This window comes from Salvelinus sp. IW2-2015, unplaced genomic scaffold (assembly GCF_002910315.2).
Source record: "Salvelinus sp. IW2-2015 unplaced genomic scaffold, ASM291031v2 Un_scaffold3810, whole genome shotgun sequence".
NCBI classification, from domain to species: Eukaryota; Metazoa; Chordata; class Actinopteri; order Salmoniformes; family Salmonidae; genus Salvelinus; species Salvelinus sp. IW2-2015.
In genome coordinates, this window is record NW_019945084.1 from 43,611 (window position 1) to 59,391 (window position 15,781).

General features: G+C 44.1%; 1 protein-coding gene across 1 annotated transcript in view; it reads left to right on the forward strand.

The window, feature by feature from the left end:
- The window catches only part of LOC112076523 (tumor necrosis factor receptor superfamily member 16-like), a 53,407-nt gene that overhangs the window by 26,841 nt on the left and 10,785 nt on the right, over positions 1-15,781 (forward strand).

Below are 15,781 nucleotides of genomic sequence, written 5' to 3' on the forward strand. Positions count from 1 at the left end.
CAGCTGGTCTGCGCATGCTCTGAGGATGCAGCTAGGGATGCCGTCTGGGCCGGCAGCCTTGCGAGGGTTAACACGTTTAAATGTTTTACTCACGTTGGCCACGGAGAAGGAGAGCCCACAGGATTTGGTAGCGGGCCGTGTCAGTGGAACTGTATTGTCCTCAAAGCGAGCAAAGAAGTTGTTTAGTTTGTCTGGGAGCAAGACGTCAGTGTCCGCGACGGGGCTGGTTTTCATTTTGTAATCCGTGATTGACTGTAGACCCTGCCACATACGTCTCGTGTTTGAGCCATTGAATTGCGACTCTACTTTGTCTCTATACTGACGCTTTTCCTGTTTGATTGCCTTGAGGAGGGAATAGCTGCACTGTTTGTATTCGGTCTTGTTTCAGGTCGCACTTTCTGTTTCGTGCGAATGCTGCCATCAACCCACAGTTTTTGGTTAGGGAAGGTTTTAATGGTCACAGAGGGAACGACATCTCCGATGCACTTGTTAATAAACTCGTCAATGTTTTTGTCTGAGGCTATCTGGAACATATCCCGGTCCACGTGATCGAAGCAATCTTGAAGCGTGGAATCCGATTGGTCAGACCAGAATTGTATTGACCTGAGCAGCATAAGTGAAGGTATGGTACTGGATACACCACAGCCTGTAGTAAATGTTTGCTGCCAGACAAAAGATACCCTGTGGGTTAAAAGGGTGGAATTTGTTGCATTCATTTCCACAGTTATAAGCTATACAGCACAAAGCTCTAAGAAGTCTAGGAAACTGGACAAACTGACTTAAGGATTTTACATCTGAAGACTCTCAAGGGGTACTGGCGCCGGAAGACCTGCCCTTCCAGGTTCCCCTTGAGCCTGTGTAGGGATCAGATCTGTTGTATATTTTAACAAAAAAGTTTAGATTTATTTTATTTATTTATTTTTGGGTAGTTTGTTCAGTTTTTGGGGGAATCCTGTTTCCCTCCTGCATAGTAGGTGGTGGGATGCACATTCTATTGTGTGATCACCAATATACCATAGAACGTGCAATCGACAATCCTCACGACCAATTGAGGAATCTTGTAGTGTGTGATCCCTGTCTGTGCCACATGGTTTAGTGTGTGAGCCCTGTCTGTGCCACATGGTTTAGTGTGTGGACCCCCTGTCTGTGCCCCATGGTTTAGTGTGTGACTCCTCTGTCCTGTGCCACATGCTTAGTGTGTGACTCTCCTGGTTCTGTGCCACATGGTTTAGTGCTGTGACCCCTGTCTGTTGCCACATGGTTAGTGTGTGACCCCTGTCTGTGCCACCATGGTTTAGTTGTGTGACCCTGTCTGTGCACATGTTTAGTGTGTGACCCTGTTCTGTGCCACAGGTTTAGTGTGTGACCCTTTCTGTGCCACATGGTTTTGTGTGTGACCCCTGTCTGTGCCACATGGTTTAGTGTGTGACCCCTGTCTGTGCACATGGTTTCTTACAATAGTGTGTGACCCCTGTCTGGCCACATGGTTTATGTGACCCTGTCTGTGCCACATGGTTTAGTGGTGTGACCCTGTCTGTGCCACATGGTTAGTGTGTGACTCGTTCTGTGCCACATGGTTTAGTGTGTGGACCCCTGTCTGCTGCCACATGGTTTAGTGTGTGACCCTGTCTGTGCCACATGGTTTAGTGTGTGACCCTGTCTGTGCCACATGGTTTATTGTGACCCCTGTCTGTGCCACTGGTTAGTGGTGACCCCTGTCTGTGCCACATGTTTTTAGTGTGTGACCCTGTCTGTGCCACATGGTTTAGTGTGTGACCCCTGTCTGTCCACATGGTTTAGTTGTGTGACCCCTGTCTGTGCCACATGGTTTAGTGTGTGACCCTGTCTGTGCCACATGGTTTTAGTGTGTGACCCCTGTCTGTTTGCCACATGGCGTTTAGTATTGCACCACTATGTTGGCAAGACAACAAAAGATTACAGGAAAGAGTGGCTGAGGCTCAGCCACTACATGTAAGTCATGTCTAGTGCACACCTGGCATTACCTACAAGTGCCTACTGTAGCCAGCTAGCTAGCTAATATACATTGTTTTTGTATTTACTTTCTAGGTTCTCCCACTGCCTCAGTTTTGTGGTCCTTACAAAATACAATATAATGGGCAATCTTCACGATATTTGCGGTCGTAAAAAGTGCAGCAAGCAGCCATGTGATGAATGGAGACAGGGAAAAAAGTCTGTCACGAGTGGTTTAGAACGTGTTGTGATGTTTGACTTTACCAGTATAATTCACTTTCAATTTCATGAAAATAAATCGCAGACTGTCGGCCACCTTTCATAACTGAAACTAGCATAGGCCACACTACTAGAGGATAACAGTGACGCACATAACACACAGCACCCCTTCTACGGGCGTGTGGGGAGAGTTCTTGAAATGTAACATCCAATCTAAATCTTGCCTCTGGGAGCCAGTGGAGCCATTCAAACCGTTTTTGCAAAAATTATCCAGACTTCGGCGGTTAACTTGATCTATTGAATCTAGGCCTACTCAGCAATGTTGTGTTGACTAGATTTCAATCTTGCTGACACAGTGTGTGTGTGTGTGTGGTGTTGTGTGTGTTGTGTGTGTGTGTGTGTGTGTGTGTGTGTGTTGTGTGTGTGTGTGTGTGTGTGTGTGTGTGTGTGTGTGTGTGTGTGTGGTGTGTGTTTAAGTAGCTGCGGCAGGCATTTTCACATATCCCTTCATTACCAGCTGTTTCCAAGTGGCAATCACTCACAATGAGAGAATGATTAGAGAGAGATGCATCAGATTGTGTGTTGTCAGTGCTGGGGTTAACCTTTATGAGCACCGAACACTCTGCAGCAGGACCCACACAGACTTGACATCTCTCTCTCTCTCTCTCAGCTCCATCTCTCTCTCTCAGCTCACATCCTCTCTCTCTCAGCTCACATCTCTCTCTCTCAGCTCAACATCTCTCTCTCTCAGCTCACATCTCTTCTCACTCACTCTCTCTCAGCTCACATCTCTCTCTCTCAGCTCACATCTCTCTCTCTCTCAGCTCACATCTCTCTCTCTCAGTCACATCTCTCTCTCGCTCAGCTCACCATCTCCTCTCTCGCTCACTCACCTCTCTCTCTACTCATCACTCTCTTCCTCAGCTCACATCTCTCTCTCCTCAGCTACACTCTCTCTCATCTCTCTCAGCTACCACATCTCTCTGCTCTCAGTCTCACCATCTCTCTCAGCTCACATCATCATTATGTTTAGATGCCTTCATAATCACTGATATCTCAAAGGCTGTACAGAAAACCCAGCCTAAAACCCCAAACAGCAAGCAATGCAGGGTAGAAGCACAGCGGCTAGGAAACTCCCTAGAAAGGCCAAAACCTAGGAAGAACCTAGAGAGGAACCAAGCTATGAGGGGTGGCCAGTCCTCTTCTGGCCTGTGCCGGGTGGAGATTATAATAGAACATGGCCAAGATGTTCAAATGTTCATAAATGACCAGCATGGTCAGATAATTAATCAGGAGTAAAATGTCAGTTGCTTTTCATAAGCCATCATTAAGATTATCTCTACCGCTCCTCGCGTCGCTCTAGAGAGTTGAAAAACAGGGCAGTCTGCGGACAGGTAGCACGTTCCGGTGGACAGGTCAGGTTCCATAGCCGCAGCAGAACAGTTGAAACTGGAACAGCAGCAAGGCCAGGTGACTGGGGACAGCAAGGAGGCCATCATGCCCGGTAGTCCTGACGCATGGTCCCTAGGCTCAGGTCCCCGAGAGAGAAAAGAGAAGAGAAGAAGGAGAGAATTAGAGAGAGCATACTAAATTCACACAGGACACCGGATAGAACAGGAGAAGTACTCCAGATATAACCAACGACCTAGCCCTCCGACACATAAACTACTGCAGCTAAAATACTGGGAGGCTGAGACAGGAGGGGTCTCTCTCATCTCTCTCTCTCATCCTCTCTCAGCTCACATCTCTCATCCTCAGCTCACATCTCTCTCTCTCAGCTCACATCTCTCTCTCTCAGCTCACATCTCTCTCCCTCTCAGCTCACATCTCTCTCTCTCAGCTGCACATCTCTCTCTCTCAGCTTCATCATTCCTCTCCAGCTCACATCTCTCTCTCTCACCGCACATTCTTCTCCCTCTCATCTCTCTCTCCTCTCAGCTCACATCTCTCTCTCTATCCTCTCTCAGCTCACATCTCTATCTCTCTCATCCTCTCTCAGCTCACAATCTCTCTCCCTCTCAGCTCACATCTCTCTCCCTCTCAGCTCACATCTCTCTCTCTCTCTCGCAGATCACATCTCTCTCTCATCCTCTCTCAGCTCACATCTCTCTCAGCTCACATTTCTCTCTCTCATCCTCTCTCAGCTCACATCTCTCTCTCTCTCCTTCCCTCTCTGTTCATCTCTTCATCTCTCAGCTCAGCTGTCTCTCTCCTCCACCATGCGGTTGGTTGTGTGTGTCGGTGAGTGTGCAGACTGTGTGTGTGACAGGGTTATTGCACACTTCCTTAAACACTAAAGTGTAGCTTTTCATGACTCAGTTTATCACCTACAGACCCTTCTTAGATAAAGAGGGAGAAATTCTTTATCTCTCCCTCCTTATCTCTTCCCCACTCTCTCTTTCTCAGCCTCTCTTCTCCTCCCCTCTCTCCCTCCTCCCTTTCTCCCCGAGCAGCCTTGAGGGGTTAGGCCGAGGGAAAAGAGGGGGAAAAGGGATGAGGAGTGGGTCATTCAGTGCTTCACTGCTGCAGTGTAATTACTCCTGCTAATCAGAGCACTTTACAGCAGCGCTTCTGTTCCTCTAGTCCTCCATCCTCTCACCTCCTCTCTCCCCCTCCCCTCCTCTCTCCCCCACTCTCCCCCTCTCTCCCCCTCCCCTCCTCTCTCCCATACACTCTCCTAATACTGTCCCTTTCTGACTCTCTCTACCCCCACTCTCCCTATTAACTCTCACTCTCTATGGAAAGCAGAACGCCAACTTGAATAATTTCATCCGGGGAGAGAGAAGTGTCGGACTGTGTGTGTGCGTGTGTGTGTGTGGTGTTTACAAGAGGCCTAGACAGATAGAGATGGGCCGTAATGAGACAGTGGGAGAGTGTTCTCTGATAGATAAAGAGGTCATTGTGCGTGTGSTGTGTTTGATAACTGTCCTCCACCCCAACTTGACTGCAAGGAAGCAAGGAGGGAATACAGTGCCTTGACTTTTTCCATGTTTTGTTGTGTTACAGCCTGAATTTAAAATGTATTAAATTGAGATGTTTTGTCACTGGCCTACACACAATACCCCATAATGTCAAAGTGGAATTATGTTTCTATACTTTTTTTGTTGTTGGACAAATTAATTAAAAATGAAATMCTGAAATGTATTTGAGTCAATASGTAMTCAACCCCTTTGTTATGGCAAGCCTAAATACATTCAGGAGTAAAAATGTGCTTAACAAGTKACATAATAAGTTGCATGGATTCACTCTGTTCGCAATAATAGGGTTTAACATGATTTTTGAATGACTYCCTCATCTCTGTACCCCACACATACAATTATCTGTAATGTCCCTCAGTTGAGCAGTCAATTTCAAATACAGATTCAACCACAAAGACCCGGGAGGTTTTCGAATGCRTCGCAAAAAGAAGGGCACCTATTGGAAGATGGGTTAAATATCCCATTGAATATCCCTTTCAGCATGGGGAAGTTATTAACTACACTTTGGATGGTGTAATTATACACCCAATCACTACGAAGATACAGACATCCTTCCTAACTCAGTTACAAGGGATTTCAACAAGAGGCCAATGGTGACTTTAAAACAGTTATATAGAGTTTAATGGCAGTTATAGGAGGAAACTAAGGATTGATCAACAACATTGTAGTTACTTCACAATACTAACCTAATTGAGTGAAAAGAAGGAAGCCTGTACATAATGCAAATATTACAAAACATGCATCCTGTTTGCAACAAGGCACTAAAGTAATACTACAAAAAATGTGGCAAAGAAATTCACTTTTTTTCCTTAATATAAAGTGTTATGTTTGTGGCAAATCAATACATCACCTGTACCACTCTCCATATTTTCAAGTATAGTGGTGGCTGCATCATGTTATGGGTATGCTTGTAATCATTAAGGACTGGGGAGTTTTTCAGGATAAAAAATAAATGGAATGGTCTAAGCACAGGCAAAATCTTAGAGGAAACTTCAGTCTGCTTTCCACCAGACATTTGGAGATTAATTCGCCTTTCAGCAGGACAAAAAACTAAAACACAAGGCCACATTTACACTAAAGTTGCTTACCAAGAAGACAGTAAATGTTCCTGAGTGGCCTAGTTACAGTTTTGACTTAAATCTACTTGAAGATCTATGGCATGACCTGCAAATGCTTATTGCTACGAAGGGTGCTTCTACAAAGTATTGACTCAGGGGTGTTAATACTTATGTAAGTGAGATATTTCTGTATTTCATTTTCTAATACATTTGCAAAAAAAATAAAAATATGTGTTCACTTTGTCATATTGTGTGTAGATGGGTGAGGAAAACATCTATTTAATCCATTTTGAATTCAGGCTGTAACAACAAAATGTGGAGTAAGTCAAGGGGTATGAATACTTTCTGAAGGCATTGTATAGGGTTAACTTTACAATAAAAAACCTAAAATGCCAAATAAAATACAATTACATAGCATTTCTCTATCCTCCTCCASTCCCCCTAATAAACAGTTATTCATGAGCCTGGGCTCATAAAAGCTCAGGGAAGTTTTATTTGTTTCAGAGACGTTTAAAATCCATTGAAGCTGAAATAAAACAGTTAAACCACGGCCGCATTTGGGTAACACGCTTAGCCGACCGAGACAGGCACTGGAGCCGCAGGTTGATTTCCCAGTTAACTGCCTTACCTTCTAGATCAGCACAGGGCTGATGCATACATGCAGGTAAGCATGAGATATGAGAGAAAAGCAGAGAGAAAGAGAATGGGGAGAAAGAGAGAGAAAGAGGGCAAGGGGATATAGAAAGAAAGAGAGAAAAAAGAGATACAGCTGGAAGGAGGAAAAGAGAAAGTTTGTGTTGGTGACAGTGAGTGTTGAGTCACTCTGACTCACTGTGATCACCCCAGATTGCCATCTGTACGGTACCGGATTAAATGGACACGGCTATCAGAACTCACACACACCGTCTCCAAAGGTGTGAATAAATGGTGTGTGTGTGGGTGGTCATTGTAGAATTATATGGCTGACGTAGTCGCTGCATGCACTGTATGACTCACACAGTGTAAAAAGTGGAAAGAGGGGAATTTGAAGTGATTGTGGAAATCTCATCTTTGGGATCCTCTTGTTTTATCACCATAATGCTAAACCGACTGTAACTGATTGGTGAATAGAGATGGAAGGAGAAGCGCACTTCCTGAAAGTTCAAGCATGTTCTGTTACACCTGCACTGGGACTGACAGACTGGAAACGTGACTACCATTCCTACTGGCCACACACTTGTGACCTGACCTTGGCCTAAAAGAATTCCCTGAAATCGATACCATGCCTTTAAATAGGTTGAGTTTTATTTTTGTGTCTTGGTGTGACGTGGCTGTGAGCAGGGAGTGTCCAGTGTGGAACGGTATTCTCTACAGTTTCAGTAAACCTATCCCTCCCGAAGGACAAAGGAATTAACCTTTCATCGCCAAGGAAACACCAGATATATCTGAGTCTTAACAAGCTGCAGAATTTAACAAATGTACCCTAAAGAAGTCCCATCAGTGTTCCTGGGAGCGTAAATGACTATGCATTCAATTCAATGTGAGGAAAAAAAAACTGAAAAAACAGCCTTTCAGTAATAAAAGAAGTGCTGAATTTCGACAGTTCGTTATTATTGTGATGTCCACTGCTTTTCGTTGTGTCAAAACTCAAGAACCACAATCACTGACCAGAATGCCTTCCATACTTCACTGTGTTCTTAAAGTTCCATTGCAGCCATTTATTCTCAATACAAATCATTTCTGGTAACAATTAAACATATACATGATGTTTTTAATTAAAAGGTCAAAAGAAAGAAAAATAGCTCTTAGCAAGGAGCAATTTCTTCAAGTGGGGTGGGGAAAACTGAAAACTAAGGCAGTTGGAACTCTTTCTTTGCTTATAACTAATTTACAGCCTGGTGATGTCAAAACTCCATCCCACCAAAACAGGCAGAAATTTCAGGCAGTATTTTCAAACAGCTCTTTCACTAAAATGGCATTATCATAATTTTCACAGTATTATACCAACCTCACTCATAGTGTGGAAAGATACACTCGCCAGCCAGTTTATTAGGTACACCACCACGTTTCACAAAAAGGATGGCTCCTACAGACAGTGAGTCACTTGGCCATGGCTTGCTATCTAAAGCAGGCAGCCAGGTATCGAGGCATTCAGTTCCTGTTCGACTGAATGTTACAATGGGCATAACGAGTGACCTAAGTGACTTTGAGTCTGGTTTGATCATCGGTGCCAGGCGCGCCGGATCCAGTATCTCAGAAACAGCTGGCCTCCTGGGCTTTTTACGAAGGGAATGGTGCAGCAAACACAAAATCCAGTCAACAGCAGTCCTGTGGGCGACAACAGCTTGTGGATAAGCAACGACGAAGGAGAATTACAAGAATCGGGCACGCTAACAGGCGTGCCACAAACAGACAAATAACGGCGCAGTACAACAGTGGTGTGCAGAACGACATCTCGGGAACGCACTACTTGTCGATCCTTGTCACGGATGGGCTATTGCAGAAAACGACCAAACTGGGTTCCCCTCCTATCTGTTAAACACAAGAAGAAGCGGCTCCAGTGGGCACGTGGTCACCAACACTGGACAATTGAGGAGTAGAAAAATGTTCCCTGGTCCGACGAATCCCGGTTCTTGTTGCGTTATGCTGATGGCAGAGTCAGGATTTGGCGTAAGCAGCATGAGTCCATGGACCCATCCTGTCTGATGTCAACAGACCAACATCCCTGTGGAACGTTTCCAACTTTTAGGTCTGACCTGGTGTTTATAAAACACAGGAAAATCATATTATTTGAGGGCTGAGGAAGCCTGCATGGGGTTCTGTTCTGTTGGGGATTACTCCTTCATATCCACACCACCACAGAGAGAGACAAGYCCCATCTCCACCATCCACCATACTCCCCTCGGGGTGTGGATACTGGCAGACATACTGTAGCTACATCTAATGCTWGAAYCATAACAGTTTTATTACACAACACACACAGTAGGAGTGCGTGACACAGCAGATAACAGGGTAACCACTACAAAGAACACGCACTGTATGTACGTTGCCAAGGGAAGCAGAAGCAAGAAGGCCTCTGGGCAGCCATGGTGAATGGTGTTGCTGGCACACTGGAAAATAGCAGTTGATCATTAATGCAATTTACAGAGAAACAGAAAGAGAGAGAGGAAATGGGACAATTTATAAAAATGTCTCCTCTTTAGTGAGTTAAGCCTGATGAAAACCAGACCCCTCCAGTAGCACTTCTCTCTCTTCTTCATCTTCTTTCGCTACTTGGAGGGGTCTCTGGGTTTTCATAAGGCTTACACTCACTAAAGAGGAGACATTTTTATAAAGATTGTTCCCATTTCCTTCCTCCTCTCTTCTTCTCGTTTCTCCTGTAAATTGCTTAATGAATCAATGTATCTTTTCACAGTGTGCCAGCAACAACCATTCAATGGCTGCCCAGAGGCCCTTCCTTGCTTCTGCTTCCTTGGCAACGTACTACAGCCGTGCAAATGTATGTTCTTTGTATGGTTACCTGTTATCTGCTGTGTCCACGCACTCTACTGTGTGTGTTGTGCTAATAAAACTGTTATGTTTCCCAGATTAAGATGTGTGCTTCAGTTATGGTCTGCCAGTATCCACACCCGAGGGGAGTATGGTGGATGGTGGAAGAATGGGCTCTTGTCTCTCTTGTGGTGGTGTGGATATGAAGGGAGTATCCCCAATCAGAACAGAACCCATGCAGGCTTCCTGCAGCCCTCAACAATAAGTATGATTTTCCTGTGTTTTATAAACTACCAGGGTCAGACCTAAAAGTTCAGAAACGTTCCACAGGGATGTTGGTCTGTTGCACCAGCAGGATGGTCCATGGACTCATGCTGCTTACCGCCAAATCCTGACTCTGCCATCAGCATTAAGCCAACAGAACCGGGATTCGTGCGGCACCGGGAATTTTCTACTCCTCAATTGTCCAGTGTTGGTGACCACGTGCCACCTGAGCCCTTCTTCCTGTGTTTTACAGATAACGGAGGTGGAACCCAGTTTGGTCGTTTTTCTGCAATAGCCATCTGTGACAAGATGACGAGTGTGCGTTCCCGATGATGTGTTTCTGCACACCCTGTTGTACTGCGCCGTTATTGTCTGTTTGTGGCACGCTGTTTAGCCGTGCCCGATTCCTTCTTGTAATTCCCTTCGTCGTGTCTTTATCCACAAGCTTTGTCCGTCACAAGGACATCGTTGACTGATTTTTGTGTTTGCTTGCAACCATCTCTTTCGTAAAAAGCCAGGAGGGCCAGCTGTTTCTGGAGATACTGGATCCGGCGCAGCCTGGCTCCGATGAACAAACAGACTCAAAAGTCCCTTAGGTCAGCTCGTTATGCCCAATTGTAAGCAATTAGTCGAACCAGCAACTGAATGCTCGAATCTGGCTTGCCTGCTTTAGATAGCAAGCCATGGCAAGTGACTCACTGTCTCGTAGGCAGCCATCCTTTTTGTGAAACGTGGTGGTGGTGACTAATAAACTGGCTGGTCGAGTGTATCTTTCCACACTATGAAGTGAGGTTGGTATATACTGTGGAAAATTATGATAATGCCATTTAGTGAAAGAAGCTGTTTGAAATATCTGCCTGAAAATTTCTGCCTGTTTTGGTGGGCATGGAGTTTTGACATCACCAGGCTGTAAATTAGTTAACTAGAATAAGAAGAGTTCCAACCTGCATACAGTGTTTTCAGTTTTTCCCCACCCGCCTTGAAGAAATTGCTCTTTGCTAAGAGCTATTTTTCTTTCTTTTGACCTTTTAATTAAAAACATCATGTATATGTTTAATTGTTACCAGAAATGATTTGTATTGAGAATAAATGGCTGCAATGGAACTTTAAGAACACAGTGAAGTATGGAAGGCATTCTGGTCAGTGATTGTGGTTCTTGAGTTTTGACACAACGAAAAGCAGTGGACATCACAATAATAACGAACTGTCGAAATTCAGCACTTCTTTTATTACTGAAAGGCTGTTTTTTCAGTTTTTTTTTCCTCACATTGAATTGAATGCATAGTCATTTACGCTCCCAGGAACACTGATGGGACTTCTTTAGGGTACATTTGTTAAATTCTGCAGCTTGTTAAGACTCAGATATATCTGGTGTTTCCTTGGCGATGAAAGGTTAATTCCTTTGTCCTTCGGGAGGGATAGGTTTACTGAAACTGTAGAGAATACCGTTTCCACTGGACACTCCCTGCTCAAGCACGTCACACAGACAACAAAAATAAAACTCACCTATTTAAAGGCATGGTATCGTATTTCAGGGAATTCTTTTAGGCCAATGTCAGGTCACAAGTGTGTGGCCAGTAGATGGTAGTAACGTTTCCAGTCTGTCCCCAGTCCAGTGCAGGTGTACAGAACATGCTTGAATTTCAGCGATGGCTTCTCTTCATCTCTATTCCACAATCGTTCAGTCGGTTTAAGCATTATGGTGATTAAACAAGAGGAATCCCAAAGATAGATTTCCACAATCACTTCAAATTCCCTCTTTCACTTTTTACACTGTGTGACGTTGCATACAGTGGCATGCGCGCCTACGTCAGCCATATAATTCTACAATGAACCATCACACACACACATTTATTCACAACTTTGGAGACGGTGTGTGTGAGTTCTTGATAGCCGTGTCCTTTAATCCGGTACCGTACAGATGGAATCTGGGGTGATCACCAAAAGTTTGGAAAAAAAAGTAGAGTGACTCAACACTCATGTACAACACAAACTTTCTCTTTCCTCCTTCAGCTGTATTCTTTTTTCTCTCTTTCTTTTATATCCCTTGAACCTCTTTCTCTCTTTCTCCCATTTCTCGTTCCTCTGCTTTTCTCTATATCTCATGCTGTACCTGCATGTATGCATAGCCCTGTGCTGGATACTTAGAAGGTAAGGCAGTTAACTGGGAAATAACCTGCGGCTCCAGTGCCTGTCTCGGTCGGCTAAGCGTTACCCAATGCGGCCGTGGTTAACTGTTTTATTTTCCGCTTCAATGGATTTTAAAACGTCTCTGAAACAAATAAACTTCCTGAAGCTTTTATGAGCCCAGGCTCATGAATATACTTGTTTTCTTCGGGCGGGAGTGAGGAGATAGAGAATGCCTATGGTTATTCGTATTTTTATTCTGGCCATTTTAGGTTTTTTTATTGTAAAGTTAACCCTATAGAATGCCTTCTAGAAAGTATTCATACCCCTTACTTACTCACATTTTGTTGTTACATCTGGAATTCCAAAATTGGATTAAATAGACTGTTTTCCTCATCTACACACAATATGACAAAGTGAACACATATTTTTTTTTTTTTGCAAATGTTTAGAAAATGAATATACGAAATATCTCACTTACATAAGTTAACACCGTGATCAATACTTTGTAGAGCACCTCGTTCGTAGCAATAAGCCATTTGCAGGTCATGCATAAGATTCTTCAAGTAATTTTAAGTCACAAACTGTAACTAGGCCACTCAAGAACATTTATGTCTTCTGGTAAGACACTTAGTGTAAAATGTGGCTTGTGGTTTTTTAGTTTTTGTCCTGTGAAAGGCGAATTAATCTCCAAATGTCCCTGGGTGGAAAGCAGACTGAGTTTCCCTCTAAGATTTTGCCTGTGCTTAGACATTTCCATTTATTTTTTTAATCCTAGAAAACTCCCCAGTCTTAATGATTCAAGCATACCAATAACCATGATGGCAGCACCACTATACTTGAAAATATGGAGAGTGGTACAGGTGATGTATGATTTGGCACAATACATAACATTTAAATATTAGGAAAAAAAGTGAATTCTTTGCCAATTTTTGTAGTATTACTTTAGTGCGTGTTGCAAACAGGATGCAGTTTTGTAATATTTGCATTATGTCGGCTCTCTTCTTTTCACTCAATTAGGTTAGTATTGGAAGTACTACAATGTTGTTGATCAATCCTTAGTTTCCTCCTATAACTGCCATTAAACTCTATATAAACTGTTTTAGAATCACCATTGGCCTCTTCGTTAAATCCTTGTACTGCGTTAGGAAGGAATGCTCTGTATCTTCGGTAGTGATGGGTGGTATAATTACACCATCCAAAGTGTAGTTAATAACCTTCCCATGCCATGAAACGGGATATTCAATGGGATATTTAACACATCTTCAATAGGGTGCCCTTTTTTTGCGATTTGCATTCGAAAACCTCGCGGGTTCTTTGTGGTTGATCTGTATTTTTGAAATTGACTGCTCAACTGAGGGACCATTACAGATAATTGTAATGTGTGGGGTACAGAGATGAAGGCAGTCATTCAAAAATATTTATAATCCCTATTATTGCGAACAGAGTGATCCATGCAACTTATTATGTGACTTGTTAAGCACATTATTTTTACTCTGAATGTATTTAGGCTTGCCATACAAAGGGTTGAATACCTATTGACTCAAATACATTTCAAGAAGTTTATTTTTTAATTAATTTGTCCAAACAAAAAAAACGTATAGAAACATAATTACTTGACATTATGGGTTAATTGTGTGTAGGCAGTGACAAAACATCTCAATTTAATACATTTTAAAATTCAGGCTGTACCACAAAAACATGGAAAAAGTCAGGCCTGATATTCCTCCTTGCTTCTTGCAGTCAAGTTGGGGGTGGAGGCAGTTTATCAAACACAGCACACGCACAATACCTCGTTTATCTATCAGAGAAGACATTCCCACTGCTCATTACGGCTCCATCTCTATCTTTCTAGGCCTTTGTAAACAACACACACACACGCACACACACATCCGGTGTATGTCCGACACTTCTCTCTCCGGATATGAAATTATTCAAGTTGGCGTTCTGCTTTCCATAGAGAGTTGAGAGTTAATAGGGAGAGTTGGGGGGTAGAGAGAGTCAGAAGGGACAGTAATTAGGAGAGTGTATGGGAGAGAGAGGGAGGGGGAGAGAGGGGAGAGTGGGGAAGAGAGGAGGGGAGGGGAGAGAGGAGGTGAGAGGAATGAGGACTAGAGAACAGAAGCGTGCTTGTAAAGTGCTCTGATTAGCAAGGAGTGAATTACACTGCAGCAGTGAAGCATGAATGACCCACTCTCATCCTCTTTCCCCCTCTTTTCCCTGGCTAACTAAGGCTGCTCGGGGAGAAAGGGAGGAGGGAGAGGGGGAGAGAGAAGAGGCTGAGAAAGAGAGAGTGGGAAGAGATAAGGAGGAGAGATAAAGAATTTCTCCCTCCTTTAATCTAAGAAGGGTCTGTAGGTGATAAACTGAAGTCATCGAAAGCTATCACTTTCGTGTAAGGAAGTGCTGCAATACCCTGTCACACACACGAGTTCTGCACACTCACCGACACAACACAACCAACCGCATCGTGGACAGGAGAGAGCAGCTGAAGCTGAGAGATGAACGAGATGACCAGAGAAGGGAAGGCAGAGAGAGAGAGATGTGAGCTGGAGAGGATGAGAGAGAGAAATGTGACTGAGAGAGATGGTGAACGCTGAGAGAAGGATGAGAGAGAGATTGTGATTTGCGAGAGAGAGAGAGAGATGTGACTGAAGAAGAGATGTGAGCTGAGAGAGAGAGAGAGAGGTGAGCCTGCAGAGAGAGAGAGAATGTGAGCATGAGAGAGAGAAGAGATGGTAGCTGAGAGAGTGACGAGAGAGATGTGAATCTTTGAGAGAGGTGGTGATCTGAGAGAGAGAGAGGTGGTGAGCTGAGAGAGGATGAGAGAGAATGTGAGTAGAGCGAGAGATGTGAGCTGAGAGAGGATGAGAGGAGAGATGTGAGCTGAGAAAGATGAGAATGTGAGCTGAGCGAGAGAGAGATGTGAGCTGAGAGAGAGAGAGATGTGAGTAGAGAGAGATTGAGCTGAGAGAGATGTGAGCTTGAGAGAAAGAGAGAGAGAGAGACAGAGAGAGAAGAGAGTGTCAGTCTGTGTGGTCTGCTGCAGAGTGTTGGTGTCATAAAGGTCCCCAGAGAAACCTGAGTGTGAGCTGGGGGAGGAGAAACCACAGACTCTTAATCGACCTCTCAGTCCACACAGAACAGCACAGCACAATCTGATGCATCCCCTCTCTCTCTCAATCTTCTCTCATTGTGAGTGATTCGGCCACTTGGGAAAACAGCTGGAATATGAAGGGAATGTGAAAATGCTGCCGCAGCTACTTTCAAAACACACACACTACACACACACACACACTCAACACAACACCCAAACACAACACACACACACACGACACCCACACACAACACACACAAACCCACCCACCACTACACACACACACACACACACAACACATAACACTGTGTCAGCAAGAATTGAATCTGCATAACAATTGACTGGGTTGGCTAGATTCAATAGATCAAGTGTTAACCGCCGAAGTCTGGATAATTTTTTTATTGAAAACGGTTTGGCTGCTCCACTGGCTCCCATAGGCAAACTTTTGATTGGATGTTACTTTCAAGAACCTCCCGCAACACGCCCGTAGAGGGGTTGCTGTGTGTTATTGTGCGTCTGTTATCCTGTCAGTAGTTGTGGGCCTATGCTAGTTTCAAGTTATGAAAGGGTTGGCCGACCTCTGCGATTTAATTTTCAAT